The 22,589-nt window shown below is 42.2% G+C and overlaps 1 protein-coding gene across 1 annotated transcript in view; it reads left to right on the forward strand.

Annotated features, from left to right (window-relative positions):
* The window catches only part of LOC128019574 (dual 3',5'-cyclic-AMP and -GMP phosphodiesterase 11A), a 79,930-nt gene that overhangs the window by 30,221 nt on the left and 27,120 nt on the right, over positions 1-22,589 (forward strand). The gene's annotated exons all lie outside the window — the stretch shown is intronic.

Below are 22,589 nucleotides of genomic sequence, written 5' to 3' on the forward strand. Positions count from 1 at the left end.
ACTAGCAAAAAAGTTTACACAAAAACACACAAACATACATCTACTTTATATAACCTCAGAGAGGAGGAGTTGCGACCTGGCAGCGATGCTCGCTAATGAGGTCATTTCAGAGTGCCAGTGTTTGTTTGCTGTTAACTGCAGCAGGCGGCATGTGCTGATGTGTTGCCCCCACAGTGACAACTGTTTCTCTGCTACCACCTCTAATACACATACACACACACACACCTAAAGATATTTATGAGGTGGTAATTAGCTCATTAGAGGTTGTAGCGTATTTTAATGTACAGTGTAAGATGGTAATTTGAAAACCACTTGTAGGATTTTGCCTGTAATGCACATCATCAACTTCTTTGTCTGAAGGAGATGTTAGACATGTCCTAGGCATGGCAAGAACATGCAGTGTTTTGTTCCCTCTCAAGGAACCATGATTACATGCATAACCTGAGACATTCCCCTTCAATGGAACTCGCACTGCGTCCTCTAGTGGATTTTATGGGGAACTAAATACCCACTATATCATGCCTCGGTACATTGCTTGTTTTTGGATGTTCCTCCTTAATATTCGAGTTGGTCGGGTTCCCCATTTCCCCCAACTTATTTTAGCTGCCGGGCATCATACGCGTGTGACCCCTTTTTAAATTGATATATCTTTGCAACTATTTTTGGTGCTCTCTTACCAAGTGGATAGGCAATGCACTGAGGCATGGCATAGTGGTATTTAGTAGGGTTAAGAATCACCAAAGGCCTCACGATACAATATTATCACGATATGTGTGTCAGGAAACAATATTATTGTGATTTTATATATATTAGATTAGATTAGATTAGATTAGATTCAACTTTGTCATTATGCAGAGTACAATTACAGAGCTAATGAAATGCAGTTAGCATTTAACCAGAAGATTATAGTGTTTTATATACATAAAAGTGCAGAGTAAGTGAAGCTATGATATACAGAATGTATAGTGGAGTTGCTATATACAGTATAGAGCAGAGTTTATACAGAATATAAATAGGAATGCAGTGTAGGAATGCAGTTCCGGTATGCGCGCTCATAATGGAAGCGATGTGGTCGCGACACGCTCGTTTTTTCCAGGCGCATCCGCACCGCATCCAGTTAAAAACATTTCAACTTTTCAGAATGCCACAAGCGCACCGCGGGTCATGTGACAAGAACTAACCAATCAGCTTCATCCTTTCCCGTGACAACATTGAAAGCTCAGCCAAGATGAAGGAACAGCTGATCATAGTTGTATATGGATTGCCATTTTGAAATAAAATTAGTAGCAGAGCTACTGCAAGAGATTTTTAGTGCTGCAAATCAATTTATCATTTGCTAAAATTTCCACGTCTTCATGAAGAGAGCACGTCATGGTTTCTTAGCAATGGCAGACTCAGGAGCGCATTTTTAGGCGCAATACGTGAACTGCCCCTAACTCAGTGAATACTCAACAAAGAGACATGAGAGATATGTCTATAGAAAGCTTGACATATCTAAACAACTAAATACAGTAAGTGCTGCCAAAAACAAATGTTCTGTGATAAAGTAATCCATTTCATGTCTCCCCTCATTATCTTCTAATGCGACTATGCCCCCGCGCTGAATGCTCTATTCAGATTCTAATGTTTCACTGAAGCACGCGGCTGAATACGCCCACACAACAGAAGACAACGTAGCGAGACTGTTCAAGTTTTTTTATTTTACCGTTTGCTTCGCACTGAGAGGAATAAGACATAATTCACCCCAAAAAGTAAATATAAATGTAACAAATAAATGTAACTGTAACTAGGGCTGTAGTACTCGGACTCGAGACATTTTTCTGTCGTCTCGGACTTGTCTCGGACTCGTTGAATTTGCACTCGGACTTGTCTCGGACTTGGCCATTGGACTCGCCAAGTCTTCTAGTTGGTCTCGACCGAGTCCAGCAAAAAAATAAAATAAAAAATTTCTCCTTCAAAACAAAACCACATTTGCATGATGTCGCGACTGAAAACGTGTGGAAAACGCTAGGCGCGCCGCTCTCCTTATTTCCAAAGCACTCTGTAGCCTGCGCTTGCGCTCCAGTGGCGTCTGCTGTTGCTGGGCAACCATGACCCGCTCTCCATGATGACGCAGAAGTTTCAGCAAAGAATAAATGGAATTCCAGCACTAAACATCCCTTGCAGTAGCTCTGCTAATAGATTCATTTACAAAATGGCTATCCTTGTACAGCTATGATCATCTATTTCTCCATCTTAGCTTTCAGTATTGTTCCGGGAAAGGATGTGCATGACCAGTGGTGCACTTACTGCGACCTGAAAAGTTTAGATGTTTCTAATTTAATTTTCTACCTGTTATATTGTGTTTTATTTACGTCTACACCTAGATAGCCTTTTTTTTATCAATAAACGCGTATTAATGTATAGCCTTATGCAACAATTACATATGTAAATTTTAAAAACTTTATATATGACATTACATATTTACATTTTCATGTAACAGCCAGTATTTGTATCTGTAACAATCACAAAATTTTTCCTATCTGCATTCGGATACAACATTGTACAGTTACCTGATAAGACTGTTATGACTTTTTATATATTTTTTCGTAGTTATCACTGAACAAGTATGTCGTGTTAAACTGAAATAATTATTAATTTCTAAAATAATATTTATCATACAAGCAGAGAGATGTCATGACAAACGTTTAGTGATCATTTGAACACGACTGAATCCATTCAATGCACACATTCTCATTACGCAGAACACTTTAAGCGAGTCTTAATGTTAATGAACTTCACTAAACAGAGGTGTGTGTTCCGCGCAAACCAGCAAAAGGTAAATATGCAAACATGTAGGACAAGTAGACAATGTATCCGTATCGAAAGCTGATTATTAGCCTACTATTGAGAGAGAACTGATTTGGTTTTTGAGAGACTGAGACGCGCAGCGCGGCTGTTTGATTGGTGAGCGCGCTGTGCTTATTCATTCGTATCATATGGTAGCCTAAGCTTTCAATATTTGCCTTTTAAATATATACAAATAATATAACGTGTAGCAATGATGCATTATTATAGGTAAAATTACTCTTGCAGCTCTGATTTCTGAGAGATAAACAGAAAGAAGACAACAATGCGGTGTTTGATTTGCGCTTTTTTCACTCATAAAGTTTACATTCATTCACTTCTGGCGCTGATGCCCTGGCTCACCTGTTATCTAGCAAACACCAGACAGACTCTGTCAGCTTTAGCCGTTTTCCTTGAGCGTTATTCGTTTTTTAAGCCATTATCCGTGCCATTCCGAATAAGGTATTCGGCTTCAGGCACAACCCTAATTATTACATTACATATTTTATTTTTACATGCAACATAGATAAGGTCATATAGTAACAGCTCCACGCAATATTGTAATTCTAAAATTCACGTTGTACTTGCAAACACTTTGTATGCCTTATGGTTAATGCATGCTGGAGTAGTCGATTGTTTCCGACAGAGCTCGACTATGCAAGCCCTAGTACAGTATGACAAAAATATTGCTGTATTTATGTGCGCATGTCCAGTAGAGCCAAACGTATCCATTCTAGCCTTGCTGCGCGCATTTGTCATATCCCGAGCTTTGCGTGTGTCTGTGCACTGTGCCAATTAGGCATAGTCATATACATTTTTGACCACAGATATAATGTCAACAAAAAATAAAGTACATAAAAATGATTTGACCTTACAGTTCCAAACTTTGTTTGTTTATCCAAGTTTAGCTCCCAGGGTCGGACTGGGGGTAAAACCAGTACTCATTAGCAAGGCCCCAAAGGAAGAGAGGGCCCTTGAAAAGTATGAATCTGAAATATATATTTTTTACCTGGATATTTTCATGGGTGGGGGCCATGGGGGCCCATCAGGACTGCCTATGCATAGGGCCCGGGATCTTGTTTAACACCCCTGTTAGCTTTAACCCTAATTATACACACTTGAACCTAATCAAGCTCTTACTAGACACACTAATCTTCCAGGTGTTTTAAGGCCAGTTGGAGCTAAACTTTTCAGGACATTGGCCATCCAGGATGTAGTTTGGAGACCCCTGTCCTACAGAGTTGTTACTTTGCACATGCTTTTTGATCATTACAAATAATAATGTAAAATGATTTTCTTAGAATAGGAGATATGCTTTCTCTCGCATCACAAACATTATCAGTAGTTAAGTATGTGGTCTTGAAGAGGACCCTTTTTTCTTTCATTTGGACTCGGTCTTGGACTTGGACTCGAAACTTTTGGACTTGGACTTGACTTGGACTCGACAAAGCCGGACTTGACTCGGTCTCGACTAGTCCTGGACTTGGACTCGACAAAGCCGGACTTGACTACAGCTCTAACTGTAACAAATGTAACACAATGTTGTTCTTTCAATTTATCCCCCTAAAAAACCTGAAAAAAATATTCTCAGCTCTTTTAAACATTAATAATAATAATAATAACAATATTATTTATTTTTTTGTAGAAATAAGATTGTTAAAATGATTTCTGAAGGATTGTGTGACTGGAGTAATGATGCAAAAAATTCAGTTTGAAAGTCAGCTTTGATTGTTCCTAAAAACTGTTTAAATGCACTCCCAAGTGGATATTTAATTGTTGTGGGATAATTAAATATATTCTTAAACTACAAACAAAAATTATATACATTTATTTTGTCCTCACATTCTTTCTTGTAACTCTTCCCCTCTTAGTGACAAACCTCACTGAAAGGCACATTATGCAGCTCATAATGCGGGCCTTTGTCTTCTCAGGTGTAAATCACTAACCACACATAACATTTTTTTCTCTCAAAAACACGATCATGTACATACATGCATTTCACATATTATTATGGCCCAGTTTGTGCTGATCACAGTGAGACTAGACTTTAGATGTGTATAAGAAACTGAAAAAAGCACAAATGTCAGGGCATGACAAAACTTCTCCGGGCCCCAAAAATACCCTTAGCCTCCAAAGGGTTAAACAATGTATTCTATGCAAAATAACAGTAGTGCAATTATATTTTTATAGAAATAGTTTACTGTGCTTTGTACAGTAACAACTTTAGACAGTTTATAGTGTAATAGCTTTAAAAATGTGCAGTTTGTGCAAAATATGAGTACATGTATGTAAAGTACTGTGACCAGTGCAGTAATAAGGCAGGTGCAGGTTAGATTGGTGCTATGTCGTTCAGAAGTGTCACAGCCTCGGGGAAGAAGCTCTTCCTGAGCCTACTAGTGTGAAAGCATAGGCTCCTGTAATGCCTGCCGGATGGAAAGAGGGTGAAAAGTTAATGGTTAGGGTGAGGGCATCCTTGATGATGTTTCTTGCCCTGCCCAGACAGCGCTTATGATAAATGTTCTCAATGGAAGTTAACTGGGTGCCGGTGATCCATTGAGCAGTTTTCACCACCCGCTGGAGTGCTGAGATGCAGTTCGTGAGTATGCTCTCAATGGTACAGTGGTAGAATTCCACAAGGATCCTGGGACTTTCTTAAGGCTCCGTAAGAAGTAAAGGTGCTGCTGTGCCTTTTTGACCAGGGTGGAGGTGTTATGGGACAAGGTGAGGTCATCAGAGATGTGGATGCCAAGGTACTTGAAACTTGACATACGCTCCACTACAGCTCCATTGATGTAGATGGGTGTGTGTGCATGACTCCTAGTCTGCTTGAAGTCCACAATGATTTCCTTTGTCTTCTGGGTGTTTAGTTCCAGGTTGTTGGTGGCACACCAAACAGCCTGGTGCTGCACCTCATCCCTGTAGGCTGACTCATCGTTAGGAGAGGGCTCAGTACGCAGCCCTGTGGCACGCCGGTGTTCAGGGTGATGATGGAGGACGAGAGGTTATCTTACATAACAGACTGAGGTCTATTAGTCAGAAAATCTAGAATCCAGTTGCAGATGGATGTGCTGATTTCAAGCTGGCTAAGCTTGGACATCAGCTTGGAGGGGATTACTGTATTAAATGCAGAACTGAAGTCTATGAACGGCATTCTCACAAGTGTGTTTTGACTGTCCAGGTGGGTGAGGGCAGAGTGAAGTGCCGTTGAGATGGCGTCCTCTGTTGACCTATTGTGGCGATAGGCAAATTGGAATGGGTCTAATGTAGAGGGGAGACGGGATTTTAAGTGGGATGCAACCAGTTTCTCAAAGCACTTGGCAATGACGGGGGTGAGTGCAACAGGACGGAAGTCATTAGGGACAGAGGCAGTGGAGTGTTTCGGTACTGGTACGATGGTGGAGTTTTTGAAGATACTGGGGACAGTTGTTTGGGCCAGGGACAGATTGAAAATGTCTGTGAAGACCTCAGCCAGCTGCTCCACACAGGCTTTAAGCACACAAACAGGTATTCCATCAGGGCCAGCTGCCTTCCATGCATTCACCTTACACAGAGTGGAGTAAACATCTGATGTGGAGAGTGTGAGAGGCAGTTCACTGGGTGGATGCTCAGCTTTGAGTAAGATCTCCTTATTATTCTGATCAAAAAGAGGTTAAAAGTGATTGAACTCATCTGGGAGGGAGGCAGAGCTGGGCGGGGGCACAGTGTTAGGTGGTTTGTAATCTGCGATAGATTGTGTGAGTTTGGTTTGGCATATACCCTTCCTTAGGTCGGCTCTGGCTGAGCTGTAAGCCTCCCGGTCTCCAGACCTGAAGGCTGCATCTCTTGCTTTGAGCATGAGGCGAACCTCTCGGTTCATCCAGGGCTTCTGATTGGGGAAAATTTTCATATTTTTGAGTGTGTTCACTCTGCTCACACATCTGTTGATGTGCTCCAAGACAGAATTGGTGTCAGTGTCTATGTTAATCTGAGAGTTTGTGTTGGCCTGGGCAGCAAGCTCACTCCAGTTTGTGAGCTGGAATTGATGTTGAAGAGTGGAGTCGGCGCCTTCCAGACAGATTTTAACAGTCATTATTGTAGGTTTCAAACGTTTGATGACCAGGGTGTACTTGGAGAGCCGGAACAAAGAGAGGTGGTCAGACTGACCCAGGTGGGGGAGGGGTGTGACTTTGTAGGCATTAGTCACATTAGTATAAACGTGGTCCAATGTTTTATGTCCCCTTGTAGTGCAGGAGACATTTTGATGAAATTTGGGGAGAACAGATCTTAAAGTGCAGTGATTGAAGTCCCCAGCAACAATAAAGGCTCCATCCGGGTGCAGGGTTTGTAATTTGCTAATAGCAGCACATAAAAGTTCTTTCATAGCCACGTTAGCATTAGCGTCTGGCGGTACATAAACTGCAGCAGCAACAATGCAAGCAAACTCACGTGGTAGATATAATGGTATATCAAAGACCGTACATTGGCAAGGAAGATGCTGGGCAGAGCTGGTCGATGTGGGTTTAGCCTTAGCTAAGCACGCAGCCCTGCACGCTTTCCTCGTCTTTGTTTATGGTCTCTGCGCCAACGATAAGCACTTCCGGTCGGTACGAGTGATCTGCTTGTCCACGGTGATCTCAGTAGCTCCAGCGGGAGTTTGCTGAAGTCGAAAGGATGATCTAAAACTATTTTGGAACACTGTTTGTTGATGTCCACAAGTGACTGTTTACTATAGCTATAGTTTGCATAACTCGCAAACACGAATCAAATAACCAGGTAAATGAACACTTCAGCCTCGCGATGTGTTTCCGCCGCCATCTTGGACTTATTATGCGGTCCTGGTCTTATATTGCGATATTCTCCGATATATAGTAATTTATTACCTTTTTCCAACTTCAAATTTTGTCCTCAAAAGAAGAGTATGGCAACATCTGTTTTAACTAAAAAGAAAATTTCTCAGTTTGTTTATCTCACTTATATTTTATTGCTGCAGTGCAAAATGAGATTGTCAAGTAGACAACCTGACCAACACTTTCATGAAAACCTGTAATAAATGGTGTATGCACCTGACAAACTCAATTATTTGTATTAGTCTAATGTCGTCCACCCTAATTAAATGTAAACAGGTCTTTTGAATAATACAAAAACAAGTTGTGCAGACCCTTCAGCAATTGGGGCATTTGAAAGTAAATAACTGTTAAATTTTTAATAAATAGAACAGTCTTACATCCAATTTAAATGTGGACGGGGTTTTCTGATAACTTTCTGCAATGGTGCCATCTTTATTTTACTAAATTACTGCATGCAGAAGGTGACCCCACCAGAAAAAAGTCAACACCATCATCTAGTGGGCTTTAAAGAAATGTTTTTATTATTCTACCAAATAGTATAATAAAAGATCGATACTTGGCATTTGTGTATCGCAGCAGTATTGCCGCAGAAAATATCGCAATACTATGCAGTATCAATATTTTTCCCTCACTCCTGTGCACTAGGGGATGCAGTGTGAGTTCCCTTGAATGTTTAGGGAAACCATGCATAACCCGAGACATTACTGACACCATGTACTGTTATTTGTTTTGGTGACAGAAGCTTCCTGTACACAGAGACAACAACAAAAGATAGATAATAAAAAAAATAAAGATATATTAATACAATACATATATGTATGTATGAGGAAAAAAACGAATTTTTGTGCCTGGCTGTCCTGGTGTTCGGTGCTCTCTAACGCTGACCAGATGACAAAAGTTCGAGAAGGACATTGTTTGGATGTGAGGGATTTAGAGTGATTTTCTGAGCCAATTACCAGACTCTAGATATATACAGTTCTTGAAGAGTGGGCAGGGCACCAATCATCCTTTCAGCAGTCCGAACTGTTCTCTGTAGTCTTGTAATATATGATTTTGATGCTGAGTCAAACCAGAAAGTTATTGAAGTGCTCTGGACAGACTCAATGACAGCTTAGTTAAACTGTATCAGCAGCTCCTGTGGCAGGTTGAACTTCCACCAGAGAGCCAGCTGCTCAACCTCTTGTATGTAAGCAGACTTATCAACGTCCTGGATGAGCTGATAACTGTAGTGTATCCTGCAAACTTCAGAAACTTGACAGAGGATTCCGTAGAGGTGCATGTTGTATGTTAAATGAGTCCTGGTAGGGATGCACAAATACTCACAGGAACTGATGTTACATAATCTGTAAGCTAGTCCAGATTGGTGGCAGCAGCTTCAAAAACACTCCAATCACTGCAGACTAAACAGGCTTGTAAATCCCGCTCCTTTTCGTTGATCAGTCTCTTTACAGTTCTAACTCCTAGTGTTTCTTTCTTCAAAGAAAATTATGACTAAATATTGTCATCATCGAACCTTTATCACGTGTGATGAAAACGAGACGAGACACAAAGTAAATGCTGTTCATGTGACAATGACTATAATTAAATGTATTATGCAATATTGTTGGCGAATAAAAGCGAGACTAAATGTGGTTTACAAAATAAAAACTATGCTAAAATGTCTCTTAATTTTCATTGACCAAAACGAGATGAAATGTTATAACATAATTTTAACAAAGTTAAGCGGGATTTATGCTTTGGCCTGGCTTCGCGAGCCTCTGCTGACTGTGAGTGCACAGTCCCAAACGGACGAGGCTTTTATTTTTTTTTGTTTGTTGATTTGGTGAACTGGTTCAAGAAGATCCGGTTACATCAAGTGATTTGTTCGCGAACCGTTGTGTTTTGAAACACTCTCATAACAGACACGGAAGAGAAGACAATGCTGAATATAGTCGTAGTTTTTGCTATATTTGGACCAAAATGTGTTTTTCGATGCTTTAAAATATTATAACTGACCCTCTGATGTCACATGGACTACTTTGAAGATCTAAAATCTAAAATATCTTAACGCCTTAACTGTCACCCCCCATTTTTTAAATAAAGGCATTAAAAATCTCAACTAAAATTGCTGTAATTTATGAACACTTTGGAATATAAACATAAGGTTGGCCTCTTTTTAAAGAAGAAAATTAGCAGATTGTGGCAAAATTTGAATTTTTAAGTGGTACTGTAAATGTACTGTAAATAATATGCGCTATATTAATTTAATTTTATTTTATTTATTATAAATATTTTACATAACAGGGTTTACTCTAAAATTGGTATAAAATCAAAGCCTTGTGTCTAAATAAGTTATGCTATAAATTTGAAGTTGATATGAAAAAAAATTAGTTTCCTGTGAGAGTTTATTTAGGGCGTCATACCACACACAGCCACTGGGAGTCTTCAAAACTATTTTGAATTTTGCTTAATGCATTTTTCTCTAGATTTCTCTGTGAATTTTACTTCTATCTCAAAATAACCTCAAAATATGAACTCCTGAGACTCAGACCTTTCCAATGATATGTTTGTTGCCAAGATTCTAAAAAGTTTTTGGTCTAGAAGACCGCAATGCATTGTTTTATGACACTTGACCCTGCCCAATAATGGGGAGGTGACCCCCATTAGATTTTAAAGTACCATTTCCATGGTAAAGCAATGTCTGATTTCAAAATGGTTTACGACGGGATGAATCTTGGGCTTCTAAGCTTTCAAATGATATATGATTTATGATGATTACTAAAAATTTTATGGAGAAAAAGACAACCACAAAAAAGAGTGCCAAGCATCCCACAGGTGGGACTGAAGATAAACTGAGGACTTACGGGTTTAGAACGACATAAGGGTGAGTTATTGATGATATTAATTTTCATTTTTCAGTGAACTAACCCTTTAATGTATACTTATGAGATATCACATTTTATGTGATTGAAAGTCATTGCTGTAGGGTGTACAGTATCTCAGGGTTATTATGTTGTAGTTTGTGTGTGTGTCTGGTGTATTTAGTGGCTGTGCTGTAGGGTGTGCAGTGGTTCAGGGTTGTTACAGTGTATCTGTTATCTGCAGCTCACACTCAGTGCTCCAGTGTGTCCAGTACTCAGCACTAGTGGGGTCTCAAAACCCTGAGCTCAGCTCATAGAACAACACACACCACAACCTTACATTACTGCAGACACACATACAGCTGCAGATCTGCAAGCACACAGCCATTGAGGAGCCCAGGAATAATAGCGAACATGTTCCTTTGTGTTAGATCAGAAAGATAGGTATGTTTGTGACTGTTTTGTGTAGCCAATGACTACGAAGCTCACAGGTTTAGAGGCCTCAATTGCCATATGGAAGCTTTCGCACTACAATGTGTGTTCAGTCACACCTATCTCATTCTCTGCACCTGTGTAATGTTCCAGCAGAGCTGTGTCTGGGGAGATCACACACCATCACCATCTGAATGCATGCATCGCTCAACCAACCCTCACCATCTGAGCAACAAAACATTACTTTCAGTCACTTTACTAAAGTGCTCTAAGATATTAAATCCACATATTGTTTTCAAAATCAACCCTCTATGTTGTCAGTAAGTCACGTGTGTATGACTACATTTTGAGCTATGTGACTAAATAATGTCGCGTTACTCGCGTAGTGTAACTCGACCTAGGATGGTAACACTCGTGAAAAATCCTCTCACCTGCCCCCGCTCCCTCTAGTGAAGATATTACTGCGCCAAGACGAAGTGCTTACAAGCACTTGCCATGGTATTCCGCCACACAATATAGTTATCCATTTTACACGCTTAGAAAAGCGCAACGTTTTGTTTTGTGTTACCGTCCTAGGTCGAGTTACACTACGCGAGTAACTGTATTTAAATAGGGAAAACGTGGGGGTGTTTGGTAGCTTCTCTGCTTGGCCCATATTGAATGAATGGGCTAAGCTAAGTGCTTTCAAAGTGTCACCGCGCGCCAGGGTGACTACCCGTAGTGCGTGCACGCACAGCGTTTGAAGCCCAATACATGCGTCCCGCAAATTGAGACTGTGTCACGCATAATCAATGCTTGCTCAAAAAAGTTGATGGCTCTATATCCTCAAGCCCCAGGCAACCAAATGAACATTACTTGACAGTTCAGCACTACTGCGAAAGCGGGAGCGAGCGAGTTTGAATGAGAGATGAAGTTTACATCTTTATTATTTCTGTTTTAACGGTTTTCCTACATTATTTTTATATTAAAATATGTTATGTAGGCAATAACTCAGTTTACTATTTGACTAATTTACTGAGATGGCATCGTTGTTTACAAAAATGATGATAATTTGGAGGATAATTTACATTTTTCCATTAATAACAGGTAGTGTATTCCGATGTAAAATTAATAGTCGCCTGAGGACGCTCAACAACCATCTTATCTGAGCTCAAAACGCTGCTTGAGCGAGTGTCAAGATACTAAAAGTAATAAATACATAATTATGAATGTTTATGTGTGTTTATTTTTGTTCTCAGTACGTTATTTTATAGCAATGAATGATTATGAACATAATAGCATAATAGCAATATATATATATATATATTATTACTATATGCCATCGATGAAACCACAAAGCTGACGCGGGAGGTATGTATTACTGCAATATAAAGTAATTTTGAGTATTACTGCTATTAGTATTCTTTTCTAAAATTGGGTACATGTAATATAAAAGTACACATGGCAATGTTTTTGCAACAGCTGGGTAAACCACTACCAGTGAGTCTGCCCTTGGGGTGTCCCACATTGTCCCTCAGAAACATATCCCTTGTCCCCTTGGGCTTATTAGCAGGTGGTCACCCTACCGCGCGCCAAAGCGATTGAGTGCATGCACTGAGATGAGAGAGGTATGTATCAACTCATCTTAGGTAAGGGAAAAACATAGTTTAATATGAAAACACGGTGGAGTATCCCTTTAAGACAGCTGCTGGTTTGGTAGTGGACATATCAGTTTAAACTAGGGATGCACGATATTGGATTTTGGCCGATATTCGATATGCCGATATTTTCAAAATAATTTTGGCCGATACCGATATATATAAACATTTTCGCCTGATATATTTAAACTTTAATTTTACTGAAGAGAAATCCATGTATCTCTTCTGTACTGATTCTACCATAAATGTATTATTTTACAAATGTAGACAGACATTCACACCTGTCACGGAGCCACCAGTAACACCTGCCACACCATCAGAGTCCGATCACCCGACTCCGCCCATCCGCTCATTATCACCAGATTACTGAAGTCACCACACCTGCATCTGCTCATCACTGCCACTTCATAAGCCCTCAGCTCCTTTCACTCTCTGTCTGGTCTCGTCTGAGAAACACAGACTCTACTTCCTGAACCATTCTAAGAATCGTCTGAAAACCTACCGTCTGATCATCCAGCTTACCTGCCACCGTCTGTCCTCAGTGTTCTGATCACGTAATACCTGCTTCTATCTCCAATATCTCATTAAACATCTACTTACCTGTATTCCCTGTTGTCTCTCTCTTCGGTCCGTGACAGAAGACCAGACCCACAGTATGCAAAATGCCGCTGGATTGGAAGAGAGCCCTCCACGAGTCTCTCTCCCCGAACAAGCGCAAGCGGGCGATCCACCGCGTTTTCACTCTCCTTCAATGCCTGCCTCTCACAGTCCCATGGCCCGACCTTCTACATACACCGGCGAGGCAGAGGGTTGCAGCGGATTTCTACTACAGTGTTCACTCTACTTTGAGATGCAGGTACATGCCTTCCCTACGGATCGTACTAAGATCGCCTATTTGATCTCCCTCCTCTCAGGTTCCGCCCTCCAATGGGCTCAGTCAATCTGGGAAGCGAATGGCCCCCTCACTCGCTCATGGGAGGCTTTCGCCACCCATTTCAAAGAAGTTTTTGGCCTTAACACCGCCGCTCTCTCCATTCATGATCAGTTGTACCGCCTTTGTCAAGGAAAGCTGACAGTGAGTGAGTATGCTTTACGTTTCCGCACTCTAACCGCCAACTGTGGATGGAATGAAACTGCGCTTATCACCTGCTTTCGTCATGGATTGAATCCTGCCATCCGCCATCAAGTGGCCGTCTATGATGATGTCGTCGGCTTAGAGAACCTCATTCAGCGTACCATTCGCATCTCTCAACGTCTCACCGCCTGTGCTCTGGATCAATCCGCTGTGCAACCTCTGCCTCCCACACCATTTACAGACCTTCCAGCACCTGAACCCATGCCAATAGACTCCTACCATCTCACTGCAGTAGAACATCAACGACGCATTCACAATGGTCTCTGCCTCTACTGTGGTTCCTAAGGACATCTCCTCCTGCAGTGCCCAGTGCGACCACCACGCCCAGCGGTGAGTACAATCCAGATTCCTCCCATGATATCACCATTATCCCGTACTTCAGTCCTGCTAGTGACCCGTTCTCACTCCGTTTTAGCGTATGCCCTCATTGACACCGGCTCCTCAGGGAACTTCATCTCCCACAAACTCCTCAAGAGGCTCAATCTCCCGAGGAGAAGGATCACGAAGAAGTTAAAGATCCACACCATCTTGGGTAAACCGCTGGGCCGTGGTCAAATCTGTCTTCAATCCCCCATAGTCTCACTACGCATTGGATGTCTTCATCGGGAGGAGATTTCATTTCTGGTGCTGGAAGGGTCCACCGCGGATATCATCCTGGGACGCCCGTGGATGTCCGAACACTCCCCGCAAGTCAACTGGACCACTGGGGAAATTACGCAATGGGGTGAATCCTGCTCTTTATCCTGTCTACAACCCGTCATCAAAATCTGCAGTCGGAAACCTGCTCCTGATGAATCCCCCTCTTCCTCTCATCTTCGCCTTAACTCCACGTCGATCGAAAGTCCTGAGTCCAACCATCCAACAGAGGTTCCCCTTGAGTACCGGGCGTTCCAGGACGTGTTCAGCAAGCAACAAGCGACACAGCTACCACCTCATCGGCCATGGGACTGTGCCATTGACCTGCTGCCTGGAGCCACACTACCCAAGGGTCGGATCTACCCACTGTCCATCCCGGAGCAGAGGGCCATGGAGGAGTATATCAAGGAAGCCTTACAACAGCGGTTCATTCGACCTTCCACTTCCCCTGCTGCATCCAGCTTCTTCTTTGTGGGAAAGAAGGACGGAGGCTTGAGGCTGTGCATAGACTACCGAGCACTCAACGAACAAATGGTCAAATTCCGCTATCCCCTTCCTCTGGTACCGACTGCTCTGGAACAACTTCGTGGAGCCAAAATCTTCACTAAACTGGACCTCAGAAGTGCATATAATCTCATACGCATCCGAAGAGGCGATGAGTGGAAGACAGCTTTCATTACTCCATCTGGCCACTATGAATATCTTGTTATGCCGTATGGGCTGTCCAACTCCCCATCCGTATTCCAAGCCTTCATGAACGAAGTGTTCCGTGAGTTCCTGACTAAATTCGTGATCGTTTATATTGATGACATCTTAATCTTCTCCAAGAACCTATCTGAACACCACCACCATGTCTGTCAAGTCCTGCAAAAACTCCGAGATCATCAGTTATTCCTGAAGTTGGAGAAATGTGAGTTCCACCGTACCACTGTTCACTTCCTCGGCTATGTCATCAGCCCACAGGGAATTCAAATGGACCAGAGGAAAGTGGACACCATCAAAAACTGATTGTGGTTTTTCAGGCTTTACAAAGCAACAAAGCAGCGATCTCACTTCAGTCTCTCTTTGCATTTAGCCCTTATTTATCAAAAGTCTTACTATAAAAATACAACAAAACATTTTCTTACGACCTTACGTGAATTATTGAGACAAAAATGCATTATGAAGAAGAAAAGCACCTGCTATTAGTAGCATTGGTGCTAACGTTAGCATCAAGCTACATCTGACAATTTATGAAATTATTAGTACACTTTTACTCAAAACTCACTTTAAACCCCGATCGAGTGTTTATAATAACCTCCTTTAGCGATCAGGGGTGGAATTTGGTCCTTTACTGTTGTAAAAATATGTTATTTGTAGCCTTTTTCATCGCTGCACAAGTTAGCATTTCCGATGTACATTTTCAATTTTTTTTTATAAAAACGCCCCAGATCTCAAGAAATTCTCATAACAAGCTTTACTATCGTAATCGCGGTTTATTATTCGGATATTTCGTGTGTACAGAGGTGTTTCAGTGTTGTTTTGGCCATATAACTACCAGGAAGTGTGCAGGAAGCATGTGACACGATGGGGCGGTGTCCAGATATGAAACTCTAAGATTGACGTTTGAAAGACCCAATCAGAGTCTGAGTCACACACCGCACGAGCTGTGACTACTGCACGCACACACAGATCGCTGGGAGAGGCTGTTTATCATCTGATCGCGTAAATCCGTGGAAAATGAATAGAAATGACGATTCTGTCTGAAGAAATATGAAGTAAACATCAGTAAATATATCCATATATCTCCGCAGATATGCATCTTTGGTCTGTAAATCCTTATTGACGCTGTTCAGTGAGTCTATGTGAACACAAATAAACCGCTCTTGTGAATTTCTATTCAAAATGTGGCATAATACGGATTTATTATTTTGCACTCCTGACATAAATCACTAAATATCTGTCACTGCAACAATGTTTTATCAAAATATTGGTCAAATATCGAAGCTTGAGTCTTTAAACTTTCCATTGATGCACAGTTTGTCCAGATGAAGTAAGACAGTGATGTTTAATGTGCTGTGAAAGTGAAACAATAATAAACTGGGGCCGTCAGCGATGTTTGCACGCAAAGGGGTTAAGGATCGGCCCAAGTCTCTGTCCTGGAACCCAACTGCCATCCAAGCCATCCAAAAACTGAAGAACGCCTTCTGTTCAGCTCCCATCCTGATCCATCCCAATCCAGACCTCCCCTTCGTAGTCGAAGTGGACGCCTCATCGACTGGAGTGGGAGCGATTCTATCACAACAGCAGGGGAAGCCTCCAGTACTCCATCCATGTGCCTTCTATTCCAAGAAACTGTCCCCGGCGGAGCGTAATTACGACATCGGTAATCGGGAACTGCTGGCTATAAAGATGGCTTTCGAAGAATGGAGACACTGGCTGGAGGGAGCACACCATCAAGTCGAAGTCATTACGGACCACCGTAACCTCAAATATCTTCAAGAAGCCAAACGTCTAAATCCTCGCCAAGCCCGATGGGCCCTCTTCTTCACTCGTTTCAACTTCCGAGTTACCTATCGACCAGGAGACAAGAACCGCAAAGCAGACGCCCTCTCCCGTCTTCATGCACCTGAACCCGAAGTATCACCTCCTGAAACTATACTCCCTCCAGCCATCATTGTCAGTCCCATCGAATGGGCTACAGAAGACCGTATCCGGGAAGCCACCCGCTCCGAGCCAGCTCCGCCGGGAGGTCCTGAGGGGAGGTCCCGCCGAACCCTCTCACTCCTTCGTAACCGGTTCTGGTGGCCCTCCATCGCGCAGGATGTCTCCCAGTACGTTCGTGGGTGCTCAGTCTGTGCCATCTCCAATACCCCACGACGACTCCCCGAAGGGAAGCTGAAACCACTATCCATACCACGTCTTCCATGGTCCCATCTGGGCGTCGATTTCATGACTGATCTCCCACCTTCAGATTCTCACACCAGTATCCTAGTCGTGGTCGACCGCTTCTCCAAGGCATGCAAACTCATCCCCTTAAAAGGTCTTCCCACTGCCTTTGAGACTGCCAACCTACAATTCCACCATGTATTCCGTCACTTTGGTCTACCAGAAGACATTGTATCCGACAGAGGTCCCCAATTCATCTCCCGAGTCTGGCATGCTTTCTTCAGGTTACTTGGAGTCTCAGTCAGCCTATCTTCGGGGTACCATCCTCAATCCAACGGTCAGACTGAGCGCAAGATTCAAGAGATCGGAAGGTACCTACGAACCTACTGCCACCAGAACCAAGGAAGCTGGAGCCGCTACCTCCCATGGGCCGAGTATGCACAGAATTCACTACGCCAAGACACCACCGGTCTAACACCATTTCACCATGCATACTCGGGTACCAGCCTCCTCTCTTCCCCTGGTCAGGAGAGCCGTCAGAAGTCCCAGCGGTCAACACCTGGTTCGAAGCGAGTGAGAGGGTATGGGACTCAGCACACATCCATCTCCAACGGGCAGTGCGAAGACACCAGAGCCAGGCCAACACCAAGAGGAGAGATACACCCCAGTACCAACCTGGTCAAAAGGTCTGGCTCTCCACCAGAGACATCCGTCTTCGCCTACATTGTCGTAAGCTGAGTCCCCGCTACATAGGTCCCTTCACCATCGAGAGGCAGGTCAACGAGGTCACCTACCGTCTTCACCTTTCCTCACACTACCGGATCGCACCATCATTTCATGTCTCCCTGTTAAAGCCCTTCACTGATCCTCTTGTTTCTCCTTCCCCAGGACCTGATGGTGTTGACGTACCCCCTCCTCCTGAAATCGCTGTAGAAGAATCGATTCACCGTGTGCAGGACATCCTGGATTCCCATCGGCGGGGCCGTCGCCTGGAATATCTGGTAGACTGGGAGGGATATGGCCCCGAAGAACGCTCTTGGGTCCCTAGGAACGACATCCTGGACCCATCCCTCCTCACCCAGTTCCACAACTCCCATCCCAACCGCCCTGCACCGAGAGGTCGAGGCCGACCCCGTCGACGGGTAACGCGGGCGTCAGGAGCCGCCCGTAGAGGGGGGGGGGGGGTACTGTCACGGAGCCACCAGTAACACCTGCCACACCATCAGAGTCCGATCACCCGACTCCGCCCATCCGCTCATTATCACCAGATTACTGAAGTCACCACACCTGCATCTGCTCATCACTGCCACTTCATAAGCCCTCAGCTCCTTTCACTCTCTGTCTGGTCTCATCTGAGAAACACCGACTCTACTTCCTGAACCATTCTAAGAATCGTCTGAAAACCTACCGTCTGATCATCCAGCTTACCTGCCACCGTCTGTCCTCAGTGTTCTGATCACGTAATACCTGCTTCTATCTCCAATATCTCATTAAACATCTACTTACCTGTATTCCCTGTTGTCTCTCTCTTCTGTCCGTGACAACACCTGAAAAACAGGTCAATTATTTCACTCTATATCGGTTTGGCTCATCGGCAGAAATATTCATATCGGCCGATACCGATGATGGTCATTTTAAGCTTTTATCGGCCGATACCGATGTTGTGCCGATATTATCGTGCATCCCTAGTTTAAACTAATGCAAACAGCATGATTAATATTAACCCAGCACTGTTATTAGTAGAAGTATAATATTTACATAAATATTGAATGCTCAATAGTGCACCACTGCATCAACTCAACATCTATATATATTTAGACTAATGCCGCGTTTCCACCGAAATTACCCGGAACATTTTTACCAGGAACTTTTTTTCCCAGGAACTTTTTTCCCCCCAGACCTGTTGCTTTCTGCGTTTCCACCGCGGTGTAAAGTACCGGGTAGATTAGGCAAATAGACTGGTGACGTAGGTCTGCGCGCGTTTCTCAATACAAAGTACTGCTGATTTGTTTGTTTTTTTAAAGTACGCTGATTTTGGACGTGCATCCTCGGTAGTTAGTTCAGACTTTGTGCATTTGACTCGGGAGTGTGATGTCCGCGACGACGCAAGTCCGGTAAATCTATAAACAGCAGCGTACTTGATAACTTCAGTCATCTCGTCTTGGCTACTGCAATTTTCCTATTTACAATAAAACGAAATGGGATATAAAATACCACTGCCTCCTTTGGTTTTCATTTAAGCATAATAACAGCTGCAGAAATGTACTTAGTTCAGGGATATGTGTATATGCAGCCATTACAATGAAACGAAATATTATATAAATTTGCCTTTTTTATTTTCATTTTAACATATAGATAAATTGAATACAGACCAAAGAAAACCTGTTAGATTTACCCCGCAGCTGAATTATATGTTATGTTTAACCACTAAAGACACATCAGAGCCAGCGGCACATATCAGAAGGTCTAGCCGATTTGAGGCTGCATCTCGGCGGATACATGAGGACTGAGCTCTCGCTGATCGAGTGGAGCTCACCGTCGCAGAGATCGGCGAAACACATTTTTTAAATAGGCACGGTCTTTATAAATAAACCATAGATTTGCGTTTTAAACAACTACATTCTCGCCTGAAATACTTTTAAAATTACATTTCATGACACAATAACAGTAATATTTGAAAATGATCCAAATAAATGGTGGTTGAACTCAACCAATGCTGCGTGAACTCAGATGGCTTTGGCTACTGTTATTTTCCCCTCAGTATATTTACAATAAAACGAAATAGGATATAAAATACCACTGCCTCCTTTCGTTTTCATTTAAACATAATAACAGCTGCAGAAATGTACTTAGCTCAGGGATATGTGTAACGTTATATACATCCATTACAATGAAACGAAATATTATATAGACTTGCCTTTTTTATTTTCATTTTAACATATAGATAAATTGAATACAGACCAAAGAAAACCTGTTAGATTTACCCCGCAGCTGAATTATATGTTATGTTTAACCACTAAAGACACATCAGAGCCAGCGGCACATATCAGAAGGTCTATCCAAGGTGAGGCTGCCTCTGGGCGGATAGATGATCACTGAGCTCTCCCTGATCGTGTGGAGCTCACCGTCTCAGAGATCGGCGAAACACATTTTTAAATAGGCGCTGTCTTTATAAATAAACAACAGATTTGAGTTTTAAACAACTACATTCTCGCCTGAAATACTTTTAAAATTACATTTCATGACACAATAACAGTAATATTTTGAAAATGTTGATCCGAATAAATGGTGGTTGAACTCAACCAATGCTGCGTCAACTCAACCAATCAGGATGTTTAGCGCCAAAGTCCCGCCCCCGAAAGTTCCTGAACTTTAAAAAAGTACCACCTCGCCAGCAGGGACTTTCTGGGGGGCATTTTTTTACCCGGAACTTTTATTTAGTTCCTGGTTCCTGCGGTGGAAACACACCAAGTACCGGACCAAGTCCCTAGTTCCTGGGTAAAGTTCCTGCGGTGGAAACGCGGCTTTACATCTATATATTTGCATTTAAATATTCAGAATTATTACATATTCTCGATTTACATTTATCTATTCAGACTTATAACTATATAGTCTGATTTACTTTTATATTTGTTTCTATATACAGTATTGTTCAAAATAATAGCAGTGAAGAAACAGGTGTGAATCAGGTGGCCCCTATTTAAGGATGAAGCCAACACTTGTTGAACATGCATTTGAAAGCTGAGGAAAATGGGTCGTTCAAGACATTGTTCAGAAGAACAGCGTACTTTGATTAAAAAGTTGATTAGAGAGGGGAAAACCTATAAAGAGGTGCAAAAAATGATAGGCTGTTCAGCTAAAATGATCTCCAATGCCTTAAAATGGAGAGCAAAACCAGAGAGACGTGGAAGAAAACGGAAGACAACCATCAAAATGGATAGAAGAATAACCAGAATGGCAAAGGCTCAGCCAATGATCACCTCCAGGATGATCAAAGACAGTCTGGAGTTACCTGTAAGTACTGTGACAGTTAGAAGACGTCTGTGTGAAGCTAATCTATTTTCAAGAATCCCCCGCAAAGTCCCTCTGTTAAAAAAAAGGCATGTGCAGAAGAGGTTACAATTTGCCAAAGAACACATCAACTGGCCTAAAGAGAAATGGAGGAACATTTTGTGGACTGATGAGAGTAAAATTGTTCTTTTTGGGTCCAAGGGCCACAGGCAGTTTGTGAGACGACCCCCAAACTCTGAATTCAAGCCACAGTACACAGTGAAGACAGTGAAGCATGGAGGTGCAAGCATCATGATATGGGCATGTTTCTCCTACTATGGTGTTGGGCCTATTTATCGCATACCAGGGATCATGGATCAGTTTGCATATGTTAAAATACTTGAAGAGGTCATGTTGCCCTATGCTGAAGAGGACATGCCCTTGAAATGGTTGTTTCAACAAGACAATGACCCAAAACACACTAGTAAACGGTCAAAGTCTTGGTTCCAAACCAACAAAATTAATGTTATGGAGTGGCCAGCCCAATCTCCAGACCTTAATCCAATTGAGAACTTGTGGGGTGATATCAAAAATGCTGTTTCTGAAGCAAAACCAAGAAATGTGAATGAATTGTGGAATGTTGTTAAAGAATCATGGAGTGGAATAACAGCTGAGAGGTGCCACAAGTTGGTTGACTCCATGCCACACAGATGTCAAGCAGTTTTAAAAAACTGTGGTCATACAACTAAATATTAGTTTAGTGATTCACAGGATTGCTAAATCCCAGAAAAAAAAAATGTTTGTACAAAATAGTTTTGAGTTTGTACAGTCAAAGGTAGACACTGCTATTTTTTTGACCACACCCCTTTCAACTAATTGCCCAATTGCACAGCCTTAAGAGCGTGCATATCATGAATGCTGGGTCTCGTTTGTTTTCTGACAATCTACTGAACCTACTGGTAACTTGTTTGCCACATAGCAATAAAAAATATACTAAAAACCTTGATTATTATGGTTAGTCACATTGTACTGCTATTATTTTGAACAATACTGTACCTTTATACACACCGCCTCACCTAGATTTAAATAAGCAAATACTTAAGATTTCATGACTGAATCATCAACTTGTTTAATTTATGTGTTTGTGGCATGTTGTATGTTTGGTAACAATTATTTGTGATAATTGTGATAGTTATAAATGATGCAGTGTGTAGATATTAATTTATCAAACAACCATGTCAGAAGATGTACCCATGTCCTTATTCCAGCATGACAATGACAAGATTCATCTGGCTCAAATTGTGAAAGATTGGCAACCACATAATCCCGACCTAAACCCCATTAAAAGTCTTTGGGATGTGCTGAAGCCAACTTTACACTGCCTGTCCAAAAAAAAAGA

Source organism: Carassius gibelio, chromosome A9 (assembly GCF_023724105.1).
Source record: "Carassius gibelio isolate Cgi1373 ecotype wild population from Czech Republic chromosome A9, carGib1.2-hapl.c, whole genome shotgun sequence".
NCBI classification, from domain to species: Eukaryota; Metazoa; Chordata; class Actinopteri; order Cypriniformes; family Cyprinidae; genus Carassius; species Carassius gibelio.